We start from the raw sequence: 21,115 nt of genomic DNA on the forward strand, positions 1-21,115 counted from the left end.
TTGAGGATAGATTGAGTCCATGATGGAGCTGCGACTTCTTCTATTGCCAACACGGCTACTGCGACCAGGGCGGGCGGGCTGGGTGGTGAGATGCTGGAGTCGGCCGCCGCCTGTTGTGTTGGTGCAGTCTCCAGGCCAACTACCGCAGTCCCCGAGCCGGGTGTGGCAGTCCCCGGGTCGGGCGTAACTATGAAAGTCCCCGAGCCGCCTGCAGATGTCCCCTGGCCGACTATCGAAGTCCCCGGGTCACCTTCTTGGTTCTTCGAGCCGGGCCCGGCTGTATCGGGGTCAGGCGGTACGAAGATGGAATCGGACTCTGGAGACGGCTTGATAGACGGCTTGAGGAGGCGTTGTAGAGAGACACCGGTTGGTATTGCTTGCCGAGTGGAGCCTATTCGAGCCAGGGCATCAGCTGGCTCGTAGTCGGCTCGCGGTACGTGGAGGAACTCGCATCCTTCAAAATACCCACTGATCTGCTGAACGAGGAAGCGGTAGCTTGCCATATTTGCGTCCTTGGCATCCAAGTCGCCGGATGATTGCTGGACCACCAAGTCCGAGTCGCCATAACATAGGATCCGGCGAATGCCGAGTTCTTTGGCAAGCCGGAGCCCGTGTATGAGCGCCTCGTACTCGGCCACGTTGTTGGAGGCGGCAAAGTGAATTTGCAGTGTGTATCTGAGCTTGTCGCCTTTGGGAGAGGTGAGGATGACGCCGGCTCCCAAGCCAGTGCGCATCTTGGACCCATCGAAGTGCATGCGCCAATGAGTGGAGTCGGGAGCTTGCGGTAGGTACTGGGTCTCGGCCCAGTCGACGAGGAAGTCGGCCAATGCTTGGGACTTGATGGCGGTGCGAGGCTGGTAGAAGATCGTGTAGGGGGCCAGCTCGATGGCCCATTTCGCCACCCGGCCGGATGCATCCCGGCTGCCTATGATCTCGGTCAGCAGGGCGGTGCATACAACCGTGATGGGATGCTCTTGGAAGTAGGGCTTCAGCTTCTTGGCGGCGAAGTACACGCCGTAGCACATCTTCTGGTAGTGCGGGTAGTTCTGCTTCGAGGTAGATAGCACCTCGCTCAAATAGCACACCGGCCTCTGGACCGGCTGGGCTCGGCCCTCTTCTGGGCGTTGGACTACGATGGCGGTGCTGACCACCCGGCTGGTTGCGACAATGTAGAGGAGCATGGGCTCTTTCTCAGTCGGCGCCGCCAGGACAGGCGGCGTGGCCAGCATCTTCTTCAGCTCGTGAAAAGCTTGGTCGGCTTGGTCATTCCACTCGAAGTGGTTGGTCTTCTTCATGAGGCGGTAGAGGGGAAGAGCTTTCTCTCCAAGCCGGCTGATGAAGCGGTTCAGGGAGGCCAAGCATCCGGTAAACTTCTGGACGTCTCGAAGTTTGGTGGGAATCGCCATTCTCTCAATGGCCTTGATCTTTACTGGGTTGCATTCGATGCCGCGTTCGGAGACCAGGAAGCCTAGGAGCTGGCCGGCTGGCACTCCGAACACGCATTTCTCGGGGTTGAGCTTGATTTGAAACCAGCGTAGGTTCTCAAATGTTTCCTTGAGGTCTTCCAGCAAGGTGCCGCGCTTCTCTATCTTCACCATAATGTCGTCTACGTAGACATGGGCATTTCTGCCGAGCTGCTTGAGGAGGCACTTCTGCATGCAACGCTGAAAAGTGGCACCGGCATTTCTCAAGCCGAATGTCATAGTCAGGTAGCAGAAGGCTCCGAATGGCGTGATGAAGGCGGTCTTCAGGCAGTCTGCCGGATTAACTTTATCTGGTGGTACCCTGAGTAAGCATCCAAGAAACTCAACAGCTCACATCCGGCCGTGGAGTCTATCACTTGATCAATCCTTGGCAGGGCAAAGGGATCTTTGGGGCAGGCCTTGTTGAGGCTCGTGTAGTCTATGCACATGCGCCAATTGTTGTTCTTCTTTAGCACGAGGACCGGGTTGGCGAGCCACTCTGGAAAGAAAACTTCCATAATGAAGCCGGCTGCCAGAAGCGGGGCTATCTCCTCTCCCACAATCCTTCTTTTCTCCTCCGGCAGTCGGCGGAGGGGTTGTTTGACTGGCTTTGCGTCTTCTCGGACGTGTAGTTTGTGCTCGGCGAATTCCTTCAGAACACCCGGCATGTCCTTGGGGGACCATGCAAAGATGTCCCGATTCTCACGGAGGAAATCGGCGAGCTCGCCTTCCTATTTGCTGTTTAGGTTTGCCCCGATGACGGCAAACCTCTCTGGGTGCTCGGGGTCAAGAGGTATCTTCTTCGTCTCCTTGGCCGGCTGGAAAGATCCTTGAGCATCATGCTCCTTGGGATCGGGGGACAAGGCCGACTGTTTGCCGGCCATGGCCATGACTCGGTCCAACATCTTCTTTTCTTCGGCAATCACAAGGGACTCGGCCAGCCGGCTGCTGCGCACTCGGAGGACTTCTTGTAATCGCCGGCTATGGTGATGATGCCCTTGGTGCTCGGCATCTTCATCTTGAGGTATGCGTAGTGGGGAACTTCCATGAACCTGGCCAAGGCAGGTCGGCCAAGCAATGCATGGTAGGGGCTCTTCAGGTCCACCACTTCAAACCAGATCGCTTCCCGGCGGAAATGCTCCTTGTCCCCAAAAAGTACATCAATCTTGATCTTGCCAATGGGGGCGCAGGACAGGCCGGGTACGATGCCATGGAACACAGTCCGAGTAGGCATGAGTTGCTTCGTCTTGACATTTAGCTTCTCCAGGGTGTCACGGTACAGGATGTTGATGCTGCTCCCACCGTCTATCAGCACGCAGGAGAAACGGGCGGCGCGTCTATCCGTTGCAAGGGTGGCATCCAAAACCAACGCATAAGAGCCGGGAGACGGCATCACCTCTGCGTGGTCGGCCCGGCTCCAGCTGATAGGTTTTTCTGACCAGTGCATGTGCTCGGCGGGGTTGGCAGCGACCATGCTGACTTCTTGGTGCTCTCGGCGTTTGCTGCGCCGGTCTTCGGGCTGGCTTGTAAAGATGACATAGGCGGCATGCTCATCGGGGAACTCATCATGCACGGCTCCGACTACGGGCCGAGCGGTCGGCGGCTGCGGAGCCGGAGGCGGCGGACCGGCAGGCGGAGGCGGCGCGAGCCCTTCGCCTTTGGAGATTCGGGTGAGCCAGTGGCACTTCCGGGTCGTGTGGTTGGACGGCTTCGCGCCGCTGTGGAACTTGCACGGGGCGTCGAGAGTCTGCTCATAGGAGAAGGCCGGCTGCCAAGCCGGCTTGCCGCCCCTCTACTTCTTGGGTGCGGGCCGCCCTTCGGGCTGCTCGTCTTCGACTGTGGCCACCTGCCGACTGGTGGAGGGCGGCACGGGGCCCTTGCGCTTGTGGTCGTTCTGGTGTGGGCGTCGGCTGGAGTCCCCAGCCGGCGTCTTAGGCGCCGGGTTGAGTACCTTCCCGGACGCGTCTACCCGGAGTTCGGTCTTCATTGAGGAGTCGGCGGTGGCGTACTTGTCCGCTATGACCAGAAGCTCGTCGAGGGTAGTCAGCTCGTCGCAAAGGAGCTTGTGCTTGAGGAGGGTGCCTTCTCGGCACCCGGCAGTGAAGTATTCTATGGCTTGCACCTCGTGCTCCCCTTCGCAAGAGTTGCGGAGCTCGGCCCAACGTGTGAGGTAGTCGCGAGTGGACTCGGCGGGGCCTTGTACGCACAAGGAGAGCTATCTGGGCTTGGGAGCCCGCTTGTAGGTGCTGGTGAAGTTGCGGACGAAGGCTTCTGTGAAGTCTAGCCAGCTGTTGATGCTGTATGGCTTGAGGCTATTGAGCCAGGTCCGCGTCGTGCCCTGCAGCATGAGGGGCACGCACTTCATGGAAACACACCTGTTGCCGTTGGCTATGCTAACCGCCATGGAGTAGTCGATCAACCAATCTTCCGGCTTCACGGAGCCGTTGTACTTGGGCATGTCTCTTGGGAGCGAGAACCCTTTGGGGAAAGGCTCGTCGCGGATGCGGGGGCCGAAGCAAGGCGGGCCGACATCGTCTTCTTCTTCCAGCGCCAGGGATCGCGCCAGGCGGTCGATCCGATGGCGGGCGTCATTCTCGCCGACTCCTTCGCGGCGACCTAGTCGGCCGCTGAGAGTCGGATGCGCAACAGGCGGTGGGGTGGGATATCTCTCTCCACGGGGCCGAGGCAGAGGCGGGTTGCCCCGCCACTCCACGGCCCGGGGGTGGCCTTCTGCGTCTCGCTCGATGGAGACTCGGGTTCGGCTTCGGCTGGCAGCCAGCTCTTTCTCACGCCGCGCGCGGGTTTTACCCGTAGTCGGTGTCCGGGACGTCACGTCATGATCTCGGCGCGGGGGAGGGCTTTCCGCGCGGGCGTCGGCTTCGTGCCACTGCGCGGCTGCATCGATTAGCTGCTGGATGCGTCGGGTCATGTGGGGGAGTTCTTCGGCCCCCAATCCATCTAGCTCGTCTACGGCCACCTGGGCGGCGCGCAGGTTCTCGAGTGGAGTGGCGTAGACTGGGCGGTCAACTCCTAGCATATCGGCGACGACAGCCGCGCTGTCTGACAACGCCGGCCCGGCTGGGCCCGCCTAGGGGCGGCGTGCCAAAGGCGGCGCGGTCGGCCTCGCGTCGGTGGGCCTCAGCGAGGCGTCTCATGGAAACCAACTTCCGGCCCTCCGCGAGGAGGGCGAGGCGGCGAGCCTCCAGTGCTTTAGCGTCGGCATTGGCCGGGAGGGGGATGGACAAGTCGTGGACCGCCGCGTGCGGGGCGTCGTGGGCGCTCTCGTCAAAAGCGCCGCCGTGGCCAATGACCATCACCTCGGTGGTGACAGCGTCGCAGCCGTCGGCCCGGGGAAGCAGGTCATTGTAGATCGTGACGTCGGTGGGGAAAGTGTCGAGTGAGGCCGTGTCGGAGTCGACAGGCATCGGATCGGTGGAGCCAACCGACTCCAAGTCCACAGCAGGCTCGCTGGAGACGTGGAGCTGGCCGAGGAGGTTAACGAGGTGGTCGGTGCCCGCGTCAGAGGCGAGCTCGTCGGAGATGAGGGTCTTGTCAAGGAGATCGGCGAGGCCGCTCGCCGCACAGACGTTGGTGACGCCTTGCAGCGCGTCATGGCAAGCGCCATCGGGCGTGCCGGGCTGGCTACGCTCGTGGGGGAGGAAGAGGGTTCCCGTCCAGAACAGGTCTCCGGACAATGGTGCACCTGGCCCCACGATGGGCGCCAAATGTCGGGTGGTAGGTGCGACATATGCCAACGGGTGGCTTATCATTGTGGGAGCCAGTAAGACGTCACCGGTGCCTGGAAACGGGATGAGGCGAAGACATGCACGCCGGCGAATCTTACCCAGCTTCGGGCCTCTCCGTGGAGATAACACCCCTACTGCTGCTCTGCGGGGTCTCCGCATGATCACTAGATGAACAAGTAGCTACACGATGTTCCGTGAGCTATTGGGCGAGAGGAGGAAGAAGGGCACGGCTCGCTCTCTTCTCCTCCCTATGTGGTGTCTAAAACTAGCAGGGATCAACCCTTTGCATGGGTGTCCCGGGGGGTTTATATAGGCCTACCCCCCGGGGATACAATGGTAATCCGGCTGGGCGTGGGGCCCAGCCGTCTGTGTCTACACTCGCCGGCTTCTGCGCCGGCCGCTGGGGCCCGCCGGCTGGTGGGTCCCGCCGGCTGCCGGCTCCTTGGTCGACAGGCAGGCCCCACTGTCCAGGGCCAGGTCGGGGGCTGGTTACTGTTGCTCAATCCTGGTGACGAGGGCTTCGCCGAGGTGGGCGTGGCTACAGTGCCACCGTCCGGCGGGTGATCGCTGTAGCCTCACCGCGTCTTGTCTCCTTAATGGGGCGTCTCCTTCGAGGGAGGTGGCAAGCCGGCTGTGGGGAGCCGGCTCTGTCTTGGGCCGACTGGGGAGGCCTGGCCGCCTTCGGGTGTCTCTCTGCCCGAAGGGGCCCACCGCCCGTGGGCCGCGCTGGCAGCCCGTCGTGGATGACATCAGGGTCAACGTGGCAACAGCGCCGCGCCGGACGGGTCATGGCCACCCGTACGGCGCACTGTGCCAGGCGTGCTCCGGGATTTGGGGGTGGTAGGCTTCACTGTAGCCACGCCCTGTCACATCGCCGTTATGTGGATGCAGACTTCGAGGGTACGATCTTGACCGCTTTGTGGGAGCCGGCTTCTCGGAGCCGGCCCTCCCGCGCCTTTCTTCATGAGTGCTAAAGTCGGGTTGCCTTCCGATAGCCGGCCTGGGAGACAGCCGGCAAGGGGAAGGCGGCCCCGTGTCTTGGATTCTTGAGGTCCAAATCGGCTCGTAATTTTTTCAGAAGGGTCGGGGGGAGCCGGCTAGGCTACCCATGGTCATTTACTCTCACAGGTATATCTTTAGATCTTGCAATTCAATCTTTTTGTTTCTTGTTTTATCACTAGTTTAGTCTATAAAAGAAAATTATAAAAACTGGAACTAAGGGTACCTCATATGCTTCATCTTTTTAATATCTATCATGAAAATAAGGATTCCGATAATTGTGCTCAAGGGCTAGAGGAAGAATGCATTAGAATGTTTGACACTAAATCTTTGAATGATGGGCATGATTGCAATGTTGTTAGTATGAATTCCCTAAATATCTATGATGCTAATGATATGCAAAGCCACAAGCTTGGGGAAGCTATGTTTAATGAAGATGATATTTGTAGTCTCCAAAGTTTTGATGTGCAAATTTATTATGATGAAAGCATGCCTCCTATCTATGATGATTATTGTGATGACACGTATGCTTTAAAGAATAATGATAACAATGAAACTTGTCATCTTGATTTCAATTTTCAATCCCATGATTGTTATTTTGTCGAGTTTGCTCCCACTACTATTCATGAGAAGAAATTCGCTTATGTGGAGAGTAATAAAATTTATATGTTTGTAGATCATGAAAAGAATGCTTTATGTGATAGTTATATTGTTGAATTCATTCATGATGCTACTGAAAATTATTATGAGGGAGGAACATATGCTTGTATGAACTGCAATAATATCAAGTTTCTCTTTATGTGTTGAAAATCTTGAAGTTATGCTTGTTTTGCCTTCCTATGCTAGTTGATTATTGCTCCCATAAGTTGTTTGTTCACAAAATAAATATGCATAGGAAGTGGGTTAGACTTAAATGTGCTAGTAATATTCTTCAATATGCTCTCTTTATGTTACAATTCTTATCTTTTATGTGAGCATCATTGAAATCATCATGCCTAGCTAGGGGAGTTAAACGATAGCGCTTGTTGGGAGGCAACCCAACTTTTTTTTGTCCCTTGCTTTTTTCTCCTGTTTATTAATAAATAATTTATCCATCCTCTGTTATGATTAAGTTTTTATGTTTTAATTAGTGTTTGTGCCAAGTAAAACCGTTGGGAAGACTTGGGGAAAGTCTTGTTGATCTTGCTGTAAAAACAGAAAATTTAGCGCTCACGAGAATTGCTGCCATTTTTTATTGGAGAGTGATATTTAGTTAATTCTTTTTTCAGATGATTAATAGATAAATTCCTCAGGTTCAGAAATTTAGTTTAGAATTTTTGGGATTCCAGAAGTATACGTTTCATCCAGATTACTACAGACTGTTCTGTTTTTGACAGATTCTGTTTTCTATGTATTGTTTACTTATTTTGATGAATCTATGGCTAGTAAAAGAGTTTATAAACCATAGAGAAGCTGGAATACAGTATTTTTAACACCAATATAAATCAAGAATGAGTTCATTACAGTACCTTGAAGTGGTGTTTTGTTTTCTTTCGCTAACAGAGCTCAAGAGATTTTCTATTTTGAGTTTTGTGTTGTGAAGTTTTCAAGTTTTGGGTAAAGATTCGATGGATTATGGAATAAGGAGTGGCAAGAGCCTAAGATTGGGGATGACAAAGGCACCCCAAGGAAATATTCAAGGACAACCAAGAGCCTAAGCTTGGGGATGCCCCGTAAGGCATCCCCTCTTTCGACTTCGTTCATCAGTAACTTTACTTGGAGCTATATTTTATTTACCACATGATATGTGTTTTGCTTGGAGCATCATTTTATTTTATTTAGTTTTTCTTGATGCTTGAATAAAATATCAAGATCTGAAATTACTAAATGGGAGAGTCTTCATATAGTTGCATAATTATTCAACTACTCATTGATCTTCACTTATATCTTTTGGAGTAGTTTGTCATTTGCTCTAGTGCTTCACTTATATCTTTTAGAGCACGGTGGTGGTTTTATTATATAGAAATAATTGATCTCTCATGCTTCATTATATTATTTTGAGAGTCTTTTAGAACAGCATGGTGATTTTTTTTGGTTATGAAACTAGTCCTAATATGATGGACATCCAAGAGGGATATAATAATAATAATAACTTTCATATAAAGTGCATTGAATACTATGAGAAGTTTGATACTTGATAATTCTTTTGAGATATGAAGATGGTGATATTAGAGTCATGCTAGTTGAGTAGTTGTGAATTTGAGAAATACTTGTGTTGAAGTTTGTGATTCCCGTAGCATGCACGTATGGTGAACCGTTATGTGATGAAGTCAGAGCATGATTTATTTATTGATTGCCTTCCTTATGAGTGGCGGTCGGGGACGAGCGATGGTCTTTTCCTACCAATCTATCCCCCTAGGAGCATGTGCGTAATACTTTGTTTCGATAACTAATAGACTTTTGCAATAAGTATGTGAGTTCTTTATGACTAATGTTGAGTCCATGGATTATACACACTCTCACCCTTCCACCATTGCTAGCCTCTCTAGTACCGTGCAACTTTCGCCGGTACCATAAACCCACCATATACCTTCCTCAAAACAGCCACCATACCTACCTATTATGGCATTTCCATAGTCGTTCCGAGATATATTGCCATGGAAATTTCCACCGTTTCGTTTACCATGACACGTTTCATCATTGTCATATTGCTTTGCATGATCATGTAGTTGACATTGTATTTGTGGCAAAGCCACCGTTCATAATTCTTTCATACATGTCACCCATGAGTCATTGCACATCCCGGTACACTGTTGGAGGCATTCATATAGAGTCATATCTTGTTCTAAGTATCGGGTTGTAATTCTTGAGTTGTAAGTAAATAAAAGTGTGATGATCATCATTATTAGAGCAATGTCCCAGTGAGGAAAGGATGACGGAGTCTACGATTCCCCCACAAGTCGGGATGAGACTCCGGACTAAATTAAAAAAATGCCATAAAAAAGAGAAAAGGCCAAAAAAAGAGGCCATAAAAAAGAGAAAATGCCCAAATAAAAAAATGAGAGAAAAAGAGAGAAGTGGCAATGTTACTATCCTTTTACCACACTTGTGCTTCAAAGTAGCACCAAGATCTTCATGATAGAGAGTTTCTTATGTTGTCACTTTCATATACTCCCTCTGGTCCTTTTTACCCTGCATATTAGAATTCTCTGAAGTCAAACTTCACAAAGTTTGACCGTATTTATATAAAAAATATCAATATCTGCCATGCTAAAGTTGGTATTGATATTGATTTCAGATTGATTTAAGTCATGACACATCTATTGATATTGATTTCAGATTGTGAATGGTGGTACTTTTTCTATAAAGTTGGTCAAACTTTACGAGGCTTGACTTCAGTCAAATCTTATATGCAAAATAAAAAGGACCGGAGGGAGTACTAGTGGGAAATTTTCATTATAGAACTTGGCTTGTATATTCCAATGATGGGCTTCCTCAAAATGCCCTAGGTCTTTGTGAGCAAGTGAGTTGGATGCACACCCACTTAGTTTCTTTTTGAGCTTTCATACACTTATAGCTCTAGTGCATCCATTGCACGACAATCCCTACTCGCTCACATTGATATCTATTGATGGGCATCTCCATAGCCCATTGATACGCCTAGTTGATATGAGACTATCTTCTCCTTTATGTCTTCTCCACAACCACCATTCTATTCCACCTATAGTGCTATGTCCATGGCTCATGCTCATGTATTGCGTGAAGATTGAACAAGTTTGAGAACATCAAAAGTATGAAACAATTGCTTGGCTTGTCATCGGGGTTGTCCATGATTTAAATCCTTTGTGTGCTGAAGATGGAGCATAGCCAGACTATATGATTTTGTAGGGATAACTTTCTTTGGCCATGTTATTTTGAGAAGACATAATTTCTTGGTTACTATGCTTGAAGTATTATTATTTCTATGTCAATATTAAACTTTTTTCTTGAATCTTATGGATCTGAATATTCTTGCCACAATAAAGAGAATTACATGGATAAATATGATAGGTAGCATTCCACATCAAAAATTCTGTTTTTATCATTTACCTACTCGAGGACGAGCAGGAATTAAGCTTGGGGATGCTGATACGTCTCCAACATATGTATTTTTTATTGTTCCATGCTATTATATTATCTGTTTTGGATGTTTATGGGCTTTATTATACACTTTTATATCATTTTTGGGACTAACCTATTAACCCAGAGCCAGTGCCAGTTCCTGTTTTTTCCCTTGTTTCAGTGTTTCGCATAAAAGGAATATCGAACAGATTCCAAACGGAATGAAACCTTCGGGAGCGTGATTTTTGGAACGAACGCAATCCAGGAGACTTAGGGTGTACGTAAGGGAAGCAACGAGGAAGGCACGAGGCAGTGGGGCGCGCCCTCCACCCTCATGGGCCCCTCGTGGCTCCCCTGACGTATTTCTTCCTCCTATATATATCAATATACCCTAAAACCATAAGGGAGCACAATAGATCGGGAGTTCCACCACCAGAGGCCTCCATAGCCACCGAAAACCAATCTAGACCCGTTGCGGCACCCTGCCGGAGGGGGCAATCCCTCACCGCTAGCCATCTTCATCATCCCGACGCTCTCCATGACGAGGAGGGAGTAGTTCTCCCTCGGGGCTGAGGGTATGTACCAGTAGCTATGTGTTTGATCTCTCTCTCTCTCTTGTGTTCTTGAGGTGATACGATCTTGATGTATCGCGAGCTTTGCTATTATAGTTGGATCTTATGATGTTTCTCCCCCTCTACTCTCTTGTAATAAATTGAGTTTTCCCTTTGAAGTTATCTTATCAGATTGAGTCTTTAAGGATTTGAGAACAATTGATGTATGTCTTGCCGTGCTTATCTGTGGTGACAATGGGATATCACGTGATCCACTTGATGTATGTTTTGGTGATCAACTTGCGAGTTCCTCCCATGAACCTATGCATAGGGGTTGGCACGCGTTTTCGTCTTGACTCTCCGGTAAAATATTTGGGGCACACTTTGAAGTTCTTCGTGTTGGTTTGAATAGATGAATCTGAGATTGTGTGATGCATATCGTATAATCATACCCACGGATACTTGAGATGACATTGGAGTAGCTAGGTGACATTAGGGTTTTGGTTGATTTGTGTCTTAAGGTGTTATTCTAGTACGAACTCTATGATAGATTTAACGGAAAGAATAGCTTCGTGCTATTTTACTACGGACTCTTGAATAGACAGATTAGAAAGGATAACTTTGAGGTGGTTTTGTACCCTACCATAATCTCTTCGTTTGTTCTCCGCTATTAGTGACTTTGGAGTGACTCTTTGTTGCATGTTGAGGGATATTTATATGATCCAATTATGTTATTATTGTTGAGAGAACTTGCACTAGTGAAAGTATGAACCCTAGGCCTTGTTTCAACGCATTGCAATACCGTTTGTGCTCACTTTTATCACTAGTTACCTTGCTGTTTTTATATTTTCAGATTACAAAAACCTTTATCTACCATCCATATACCACTTGTATCACCATCTCTTCGCCGAACTAGTGCACCTATACAATTTACCATTGTATTGGGTGTGTTGGGGACACAAGAGACTCTTTGTTATTTGGTTGCAGGGTTGCTTGAGAGAGACCATCTTCATCCTACGCCTCCCACGTATTGATAAACCTTAGGCCATCCACTTCAGGGAAATTTGCTACTGTCCTACAAACCTCTGCACTTGGAGGCCCAACAATGTCTACAAGAAGAAGGTTGTTTAGTATACATCAAGGAGCTGCACATATCTCGTTCTCAGGGCACACCGGATAGGTCAAGCTACGAGTAAAACCAGCCCTCAAGTTTGATACGTCTCCAACGTATCTATAATTTTTTATTGTTCCATGCTATTATATTATCAACCTTGGATGTTTTATATGCATTTATATGCTATTTTATATGATTTTGGGGACTAACCTATTAACCCAGAGCCCAGTGCCAGTTTCTGTTTTTCCCTTGTTTCAGTGTTTCGCAGAAAAGGAATATCAAACGGAGTCCAAACGGAATGAAACCTTCGGAAAAGTTACTTTTGGAAAGAAAGCAATACGGGAGACTTGGAGTGCATGTCAGGGGATCAATGAGGAGAGCACGAGGCAGGGGGGCATGCCCACCCCCCTGGGCGCGCCCTCCACCCTCGTGGACCCCTCGTGGCTCCCCTGATGTATTTCTTCCGCCTATATATATCCATATACCCTAAAACTATCGGGTAACACAATAGATCGGGAGTTCCGCCGCCAGAAGCCTCCGTAGCCACCGAAAGCCAATCTAGACCCGTTCCGGCACCCTGCCGGAGGGGGAATCCTTCTCCGGTGGCCATATTCATCACCCCGGTGCTCTCCATGACGAGGAGGGAGTAGTTCTCCCTCGGGGCTGAGGGTATGTACCAATAGCTATGTGTTTGATCTCTCTCTCTCTCGTGTTCTTGAGGTGGTACGATCTTGATGTATCGCGGGCTTTGGTATTATAGTTAGATCTTATGATGTTTTCTCCCCCTTTACTCTCTTGTAATGGGTTGAGTTTTCCCTTCGAAGTTATCTTATCAGATTGAGTCTTTAAGGATTTGAGAACACTTGATGTATGTCTTGCGTGGGATACCCGTGGTGACAATGGGGTATTCTATTGATCCACTTGATGTATGTTTTGGTGATCAACTTGCGGGTTCCGCCCATGACCCTATGCATAGGGGTTGGCACACGTTTTCGTCTTGACTCTCTGGTAGAATTTTGGGGCACTCTTTGAAGTTCTTTGTGTTGGTTGAATAGATGAATCTGAGATTGTGTGATGCATATCGTATAATCATACCCACGGATACTTGAGGTGACATTGGAGTATCTAGGTGACATTAGGGTTTTGGTTGATTTGTGTCTTAAGGTGTTATTCTAGTACGAACTCTAGGGCTATTTGTGACAGTTATAGGAATAGCCCAACAGATTGATTGGAAAGAATAACTTTGAGGTGGTTTCGTACCCTACCATAATCTCTTCGTTTGTTCTCCGCTATTAGTGACTTTGGAGTGACTCTTTGTTGCATGTTGAGGGATAGTTATGTGATCCAATTATGTTATTATTGTTGAGAGAACTTGCACTAGTGAAAGTATGAAGCATAGGCCTTGTTTCAACGCATTGCAATACCGTTTGTGCTCACTTTTATCATTAGTTACCTTGCTGTTTTTATATTTTCAGATTACAAAAACCTTTATCTACCATCCATATACCACTTGCATCACCATCTCTTCGCCGAACTAGTGCACCTATACAATTTACCATTGTATTGGGTGTGTTGGGGACACAAGAGACTCTTTGTTATTTGGTTGCAGGGTTGCTTGAGAGAGACCATCTTCATCCTACGCCTCCTACGGATTGATAAACCTTAGGTCATCCACTTGAGGGAAATTTGCTATTGTCCTACAAACCTCAGCACTAGGAGGCCCAACAACGTCTACAAGAAGAAGGTTGTGTAGTAGACATCAAGCTCTTTTCTGGCGCCGTTGCCGGGGAGGTTAGCGCTTGAAGGTATATCTTTAGATCTTGCAATCGAGTCTTTTAGTTTCTTGTTTTATCACTAGTTTAGTTTATAAAAGAAAACTACAAAAATGGAATTGAGTTTGCCTCATACGCTTCATCTTTTTAATATCTTTCGTGAGTATGTTGGGAAGGAAAATTGTGCTCAAGTGCTAGAGGAAGAAGTCTATAAAATGTTTGGCACTAAATCTTTGAATTATGAGCATGATTGCAATGTTGTTAGTACGAACTCCTTGAATATCCATAGTACTAATGATGATTGCACTAGTTATGATGAAAATGTCTCCTATAAACATGTCAATTTTTGTGGAGTGCATTGGGTTTGCAAGTACACACCAAATAGGGAAGATAGATATTGCAAGAGGCATAAGCATTTAGAAACTAAATTGTTGCAAGAAAGGCTAGATGTTTGTGCTGAAAATTTAAATTTTCTTGGCCATACTTGTGAACTTTGCAATGAACGGAGTCATTTAACTATCCGATGCAAATTGCTTCATGATCTAATCGTGTCCAACAATTGTGATGACTTGATTTGCCTTGCACATCATAATGAACTTAGTTTGCTTATGGGTTACGAAGAAATGAAACGTATAACTAACTATCTTCCAGTATTTTCCCGTGATAAACTTCTTGGCTTTGATCTAGAGGAAATTTATATGTATTGTGCGGTGAATTGTATTGAAAATCCTTATATTGCCAACTACATAAAGAAAAGAAAACATATAGAAGATGAAGAGAATACTAATGAAAGGGAAGAGACTTCCCAATACCCTCATATTATTTCTTATGATGAATCAGGTAACGAGGAGGAGCCTCCTATTCAACCAATCTCATTAATAAGGAGCTCCAAAAAGAGGATTGAACCCACACATGATGTGGTGAAGAAGAAGAAGAAAAGAAAAAGGAAGAGAGGTAAAAAGATATCACTCCCAAATAATGTTGCTCCTATTACTATTGTGCCTCATGAAAATATAATTGTGGAAGATAATGATACTTCTTATGTTCTTGAAAATATTTTGGCACTTGCTTGGAAGAATATGATAATTGCTATACTATTGGTGCTATCCATACCATTAATGATGAAAGTGATTATGCTTATGATATGAAAAGGCCCAGGCTTGGGGATGCTATGTTTGATGAAGATGATGTTTTTAAGAATATATTTGCTACAATTAATGTCAGTCACAAGCTTGGGGAGGCTATGTTTAATGAATATGATATTTGTAGTCTCCCAAGTTTTGATATGCAAATTTATTATGATGATAGCATGCCTCCTACTTATTATGATAATTATGAATGTGGATTTGGAGAGGTCATGACTTTATTTAGTGATGATTCCACTATCTTGGAAGAGGTTTCAATTGATTATGATGAGAACAAAGTTGCTACTTATGATAATTATTATGATGATACATATGCTATAAAAAGTAGTGATGATTATATTTATAAAACTTGTCATGATTACGATTACCCTTTTTCTGAACATTACACTTTTAATGTGGAAACAATTTATAGTATTCGAGTTTCTTATGATACTTCCACTATTCCGAATGAGAAGAATCTTGCTTATGTGGAGAGTAGTAAATTTTCTATTCTTGTAGATCATGAAAAGAATGCTTTAGGTGCTGTTTATATTGTTGAATTTATTCATGATGCTACTTAAAATTATTATGAGGGAGGGACTTATGCTTGTAGGAATTGCAATAATATCAAGTTTCCTCTCTATGTGCTTAAAGTTTTGAAGCTATGCTTGTTGTACCTTCCTATGCAAGTTGATTCTTGTTCCCACAAGTTGTTTGCTCACAAAATCCCTATGCAAAGGAAGTGGGTTAGGTTTAAATGTGCTAGTCATATTCTTTATGATTCTCTCCTTATGTTTCAATTCTTATCTTTTATGTGAGCATCGTTGAAATCATCATGCCTAGCTAGGGGCGTTAAACGATAGCGCTTGTTGGGAGGCAACCCAATTTTATTTTTGTTCCTTGCTTTTTGTTCCTGTTTAGTAATAAATTAATCATCTATCCTATGTTATTATTGAGTTTTTATGTTTTAATTAGTGTTGTGCCAAGTAGAACCGTTGGGAAGACTTGGGGAAAGTCTTGTTGATCTTGCTGTAAAAAAATTAGAAACTTTAGCGCTCACGAGAATTGCTGCCATTTTTTATTGGAGAGTGATATTTGGTTAATTCTTTTTGAATATGATTAATAGATAAATTACTCACGTCCAGAAATTTATTTTAGAATTTTTGGGGTTCTATAAGTTTGCGTTAGCTACAGATTACTACAGACTGTTCTGTTTTTGACAGATTCTGTTTTTTGTGTGTTGTTTGCTTATTTTGATGAATCTATGGCTAGTAAAAGAGTTTATAAACCATAGAGAAGTTGGAATACAGTAGGTTTAACACCAATATAAATAAATAATTAGTTCATTATAGTACCTTGAAGTTGTGTTTTGTTTTCTTTCGCTAAAGGAGCTCACGAGATTTTCTACTTTAAGTTTTGTGTTGTGAAGTTTTCAAGTTTTGAGTAAAAGATTTGATGGATTATGGAACAATGAGTGGAAAGAGCCTAAGCTTGGTGATGCCCATGGCACCCCAAGATAATCAAGGACACCTAAAAGCCAAAGCTTGGGGATGCCCCGGAAGGCATCCCCTCTTTCGTCTTCGTTCATCGGTAACTTTACTTGGAGCTATATTTTTATTTACCACATGATATGTGTTTTGCTTGGAGCATCATTTTATTTCATTTAGTTTTGCTTGCTGCTTGAATAAAGTATCAAGATCTGAAATTCTTAAATGTTAGAGAGTCTTCACATAGTTGCATAATTATTCAACTACTCACTGATCTTCACTTATATCTTTCGGAGTAGTTTGTCATTTGCTCTAGTGCTTCACTTATATCCTTTTAGAGCTCGGTGGTGGTTTTATTTTATATAAATAGATGAACTCCCATGATTCACTTATATTATTTTGAGAGTATTTTATAACAGCATGGTAATGTGCTTTGGTTATGAATTTAGTTCTAATATGATGGGCATCCAAGAGGGATACAATAAAAACTATCATATAAAGTGCATTGAATACTATGAGAAGTTTGATACTTGATAATTGTTTTGAGATATGAAGATGGTGATATTAGAGTCATGCTAGTTGAGTAGTTGTGAATTTGAGAGATACTTGTGTTAAAGTTTGTGATTCCCGTAGCATGCACGTATGGTGAACCGTTATGTGATGAAGTCGGAGCATGATTTATTTATTGATTGTCTTCCTTATGAGTGGCGGTCGGGGACGAGCGATGGTCTTTTACTACCAATTTATCCCCCTATGAGCATGCTCGTAGTACTTTGTTTCGATAACTAATAGATTTTTGCAATAAGTATGTGAATTCTTTATGACTAATGTTGAGTCCATGGATTATACGCACTCTCACCCTTCCACCATTGCTAGCCTCTCTAGTACCGCGCAACTTTCGCCGGTACCATAAACCCACCATATATCTTCCTCAAAACAACCACCATACCTACCTATTATGGCATTTCCTTAGCCATTCCGAGATATATTGCCATGCAACTTTCCACCATTCCGTTTACTATGACACGCTCCATCATTGTCATATTGCTTTGCATGACCATGTAGTTGACATTGTATTTGTGGCAAAGCCACCGTTCATAATTCTTTCATACATGTCACTCATGTGTCATTGCACATCCCGGTACACTGCCGGAGGCATTCATATAGAGTCATATTTTGTTCTAAGTATCAAGTTGTCATTCTTGAGTTGTAAGTAAATAAAAGTGTGATGATCATCATTATTAGAGCATTGTCCCAGTGAGGAAAGGATGATGGAGACTATGATCCCCCCATAAGTCGGGATGAGACTCTGGACGAAAAAAAGAGAAAAAAAGAGGTCATAAAAAAAGAGAAAAGGCCCAAATAAAAAAATAAAAATAAAAAATGAGAGAAAAAGAGAGAGGGGGCAATGCTACTATCCTTTTACCACACTTGTGCTTCAAAGTAGCACCATGATCTTCATGATAGAGAGTCTCATATGTTGTCACTTTCATATACTAGTGGGAATATTTCATTATAGAACTTGGCTTGTGTATTCCAATGATGGGCTTCCTCAAAATGCCCTAGGTCTTCGTGAGCAAGCGAGTTGGATGCACACCCACTAGTTTCTTTTGTTGAGCTTTCATACATTTATAGCTCTAGTGCAGCCGTTGCATGGAAATCCCTACTCACTCACATTGATATCTATTAATGGGCATCTCCATAGCCCGTTGATATGCCTAGTTGATGTGAGATTATCTTCTTCCTTTTTGTCTTCTCCACAACCACCATTCTATTCCACCTATAGTGCTATATCCATGGCTCATGCTCATATATTGCGTGAAGATTGTAAAAGTTTGAGAACATCAAAAGTATGAAACAATTGCTTGGCTTGTCATCGGGGTTGTGCATGATTTAAATACTTTGTGTGGTGAAGATGGAGCATAGCTAGACTATATGATTTTGTAGGGATAGCTTTCTTTGACCATGTTATTTTGAGAAGACATGATTGCTCTATTAGTATGCTTGAAGTATTATTATTTTTATGTCAATATTAAAATTTTGTCTTGAATCTTATGGATCTGAATATTCTTGCCACAATAAAGAGAATTACATGGATAAATATGTTAGGTAGCATTCCACATCAAAAATTCTGTTTTTATCATTTACCTACTCGAGGACGAGCAAGAATTAAGCTTGGGGATGCTGATACGTCTCCAACGTATCTATAATTTTTTATTATTCCATGCTATTATATTCTCAACCTTGGATGTTTTATATGCATTTATATGCTATTTTATATGATTTTTGGGACTAACCTATTAACCCAGAGCCCAGTGCCAGTTACTGTTTTTCCCTTGTTTCAGTATTTCACAGAAAAGGAATATCAAACGGACTCCAAACGGAATGAAACATTCGGTAAAGTTATTTTTGGAAAGAAAGCAATATGGGAGACTTGGAGTGCACTTCAGGGGATCAACGAGAGCACGAGGCAGGGGGGCGCGCCCACCCCCCTGGGCGCGCCCTCCACCCTCGTGGGCCCCTCGTGGCTCCCCTGATGTATCTCTTCCGCCTATATATATCCATAAACCATAAAACTATCGGGGAACACAATAGATCGGGAGTTCCGACGCCAGAAGCCTCCGTAGCCATCGAAAGCCTATCTAGACCCATTCCGGCACCCTGCCGGAGGGGGAATCCTTCTCCGGTGGCCATCTTCATCATTCCGGTGCTCTCCATGACGAGGAGGGAGTAGTTCTCCCTCGGGGCTGCGGGTATGTACCAGTAGCTATGTGTTTGATCTCTCTCTCTCTCTCTCGTGTTCTTGAGGTGGTACGATCTTGATGTATCGCGAGCTTTACTATTATAGTTGGATCTTATGATGTTTTCTCCCCCCTTTACTCCCTTGTAATGGATTGAGTTTTCCCTTTGAAGTTATCCTATCGGATTGTGTCTTTAAGGATTTGAGAACACTTGATGTATGTCTTGCGTGGGATACCCGTGGTGACAATGGGGTATTCTATTGATCCACTTGATGTATGTATTGGTGATCAACTTGCGGGTTCCGCACATGAACCTATGCATAGGGGTTGGCACACGTTTTCGTCTTGACTCTCCGGTAGAATCTTTGGGGCACTCTTTTAAGTTCTTTGTGTTGGTTGAATAGATGAATCTGAGATTGTGTGATGCATATTGTATAATCATACCCACGGATACTTGAGGTGACATTGGAGTATCTAGGTGACATTAGGATTTTGGTTGATTTGTGTCTTAAGGTGTTATTCTAGTATGAACTCTAGTGCTGTTTGTGAAAGTTATAGGAATAGCCCAACGGATTGATTGGAAAGAAGAACTTTGAGGTGGTTTCGTACCCTACCATAATCTCTTCGTTTGTTCTCCGCTATTAGTGACTTTGGAGTGACTCTTTGTTGCATGTTGAGGGATAGTTATGTGATCCAATTATGTTATTATTGTTGAGAGAACTTGCACTAGTGAAAGTATGAAGCATAGGCCTTGTTTCAACGCATTGCAATACCGTTCGTGCTCACTTTTATCATTAGTTACCTTGCTGTTTTTATATTTTCAGATTACAAAAACCTTTATCTACCATCCATATACCACTTGTATCACCATCTCTTCGCCGAACTAGTGCACCTATACAATTTACCATTGTATTGGGTGTGTTGGGAACACAAGAGACTCTTTGTTATTTGGTTGCAGGGTTGCTTGAGAGAGACCATCTTCATCCTACGCCTCCTACAGATTGATAAACCTTAGGTCATCCACTTGAGGGAAATTTGCTACTGTCCTACAAACCTCTGCACTTGGAGGCCCAATAACGTCTACAAGAAGAAGGTTGTGTAGTAGACATCAAAATTGCCCCGAGGTGGCCCCGCAGGCTGCCCGGTTCTGACCAACACTTAGAGAAGCACTGGCCCGGTAGGGTTAAAATAAAGATGACCCTCGGGCTTCGGAAACCCAAGGGAAAAAGACTTAGGTTTTTAGGCAAATGTAAAACCAAGGTTGGGCCTTGCTGGAGGAGTTTTATTCAAAGCAAACTGTCAAGGGGTTCCCATAACACCCAACCGCGTAAGGAACGCAAAATCAAGGAACATAACACCGGTATGACGGAAACTAGGGCGGCAAGAGTGGAACAAAACACCAGGCATAAGGCCGAGCTTTCCACCCATTACCAAGTATATAGATGCATTAAAATTAAATAAGATATATTGTGATATCCCAACATATCCATGTTCCAACATGGAACAAACTTCAACTTCACCTACAACTAGCAACGCTATAAAAGGGGCTGAGCAAAAGCGGTAACATAGCCAAACAACGGTTTGCTAGGAAGGTGGGTTAGAGGCTTGACATGGCAATATGGGAGGCATGATATAACAAGTGGTAGGTAGCATGACATGGCGATAGAACGGACAACTAGCAAGCAAAGATAGAAGTGATTTTGAGAGTATGGTCATCTTGCCTGAGATCCCACAAGGAAGAAGAACGAGTCCATGAAGAAGACAAGCGGACGTAGTCGAACGGATCCTCACAACTCCGGAACGAAACCGAAGCTAACGAAAGAAGCAACCCGGAAAGAAGCAAGCAACATAGTAAACAACCATCACATAAACATGGCATGATGCACAACCAAGTATGATGCATGTCCGGTTTAAAGTGGCATGACATGGCAATATGCACAAACAATACTACATATTAAGTGGAGCTCAATATGCAACGAGCTGCATATTGACGAAACACCACATTCAAACATTTAGTTCACTCTTGTTTATGTACCCA

This window comes from Triticum urartu, chromosome 3, assembly GCF_003073215.2.
Source record: "Triticum urartu cultivar G1812 chromosome 3, Tu2.1, whole genome shotgun sequence".
NCBI lineage: Eukaryota > Viridiplantae > Streptophyta > Magnoliopsida > Poales > Poaceae > Triticum > Triticum urartu.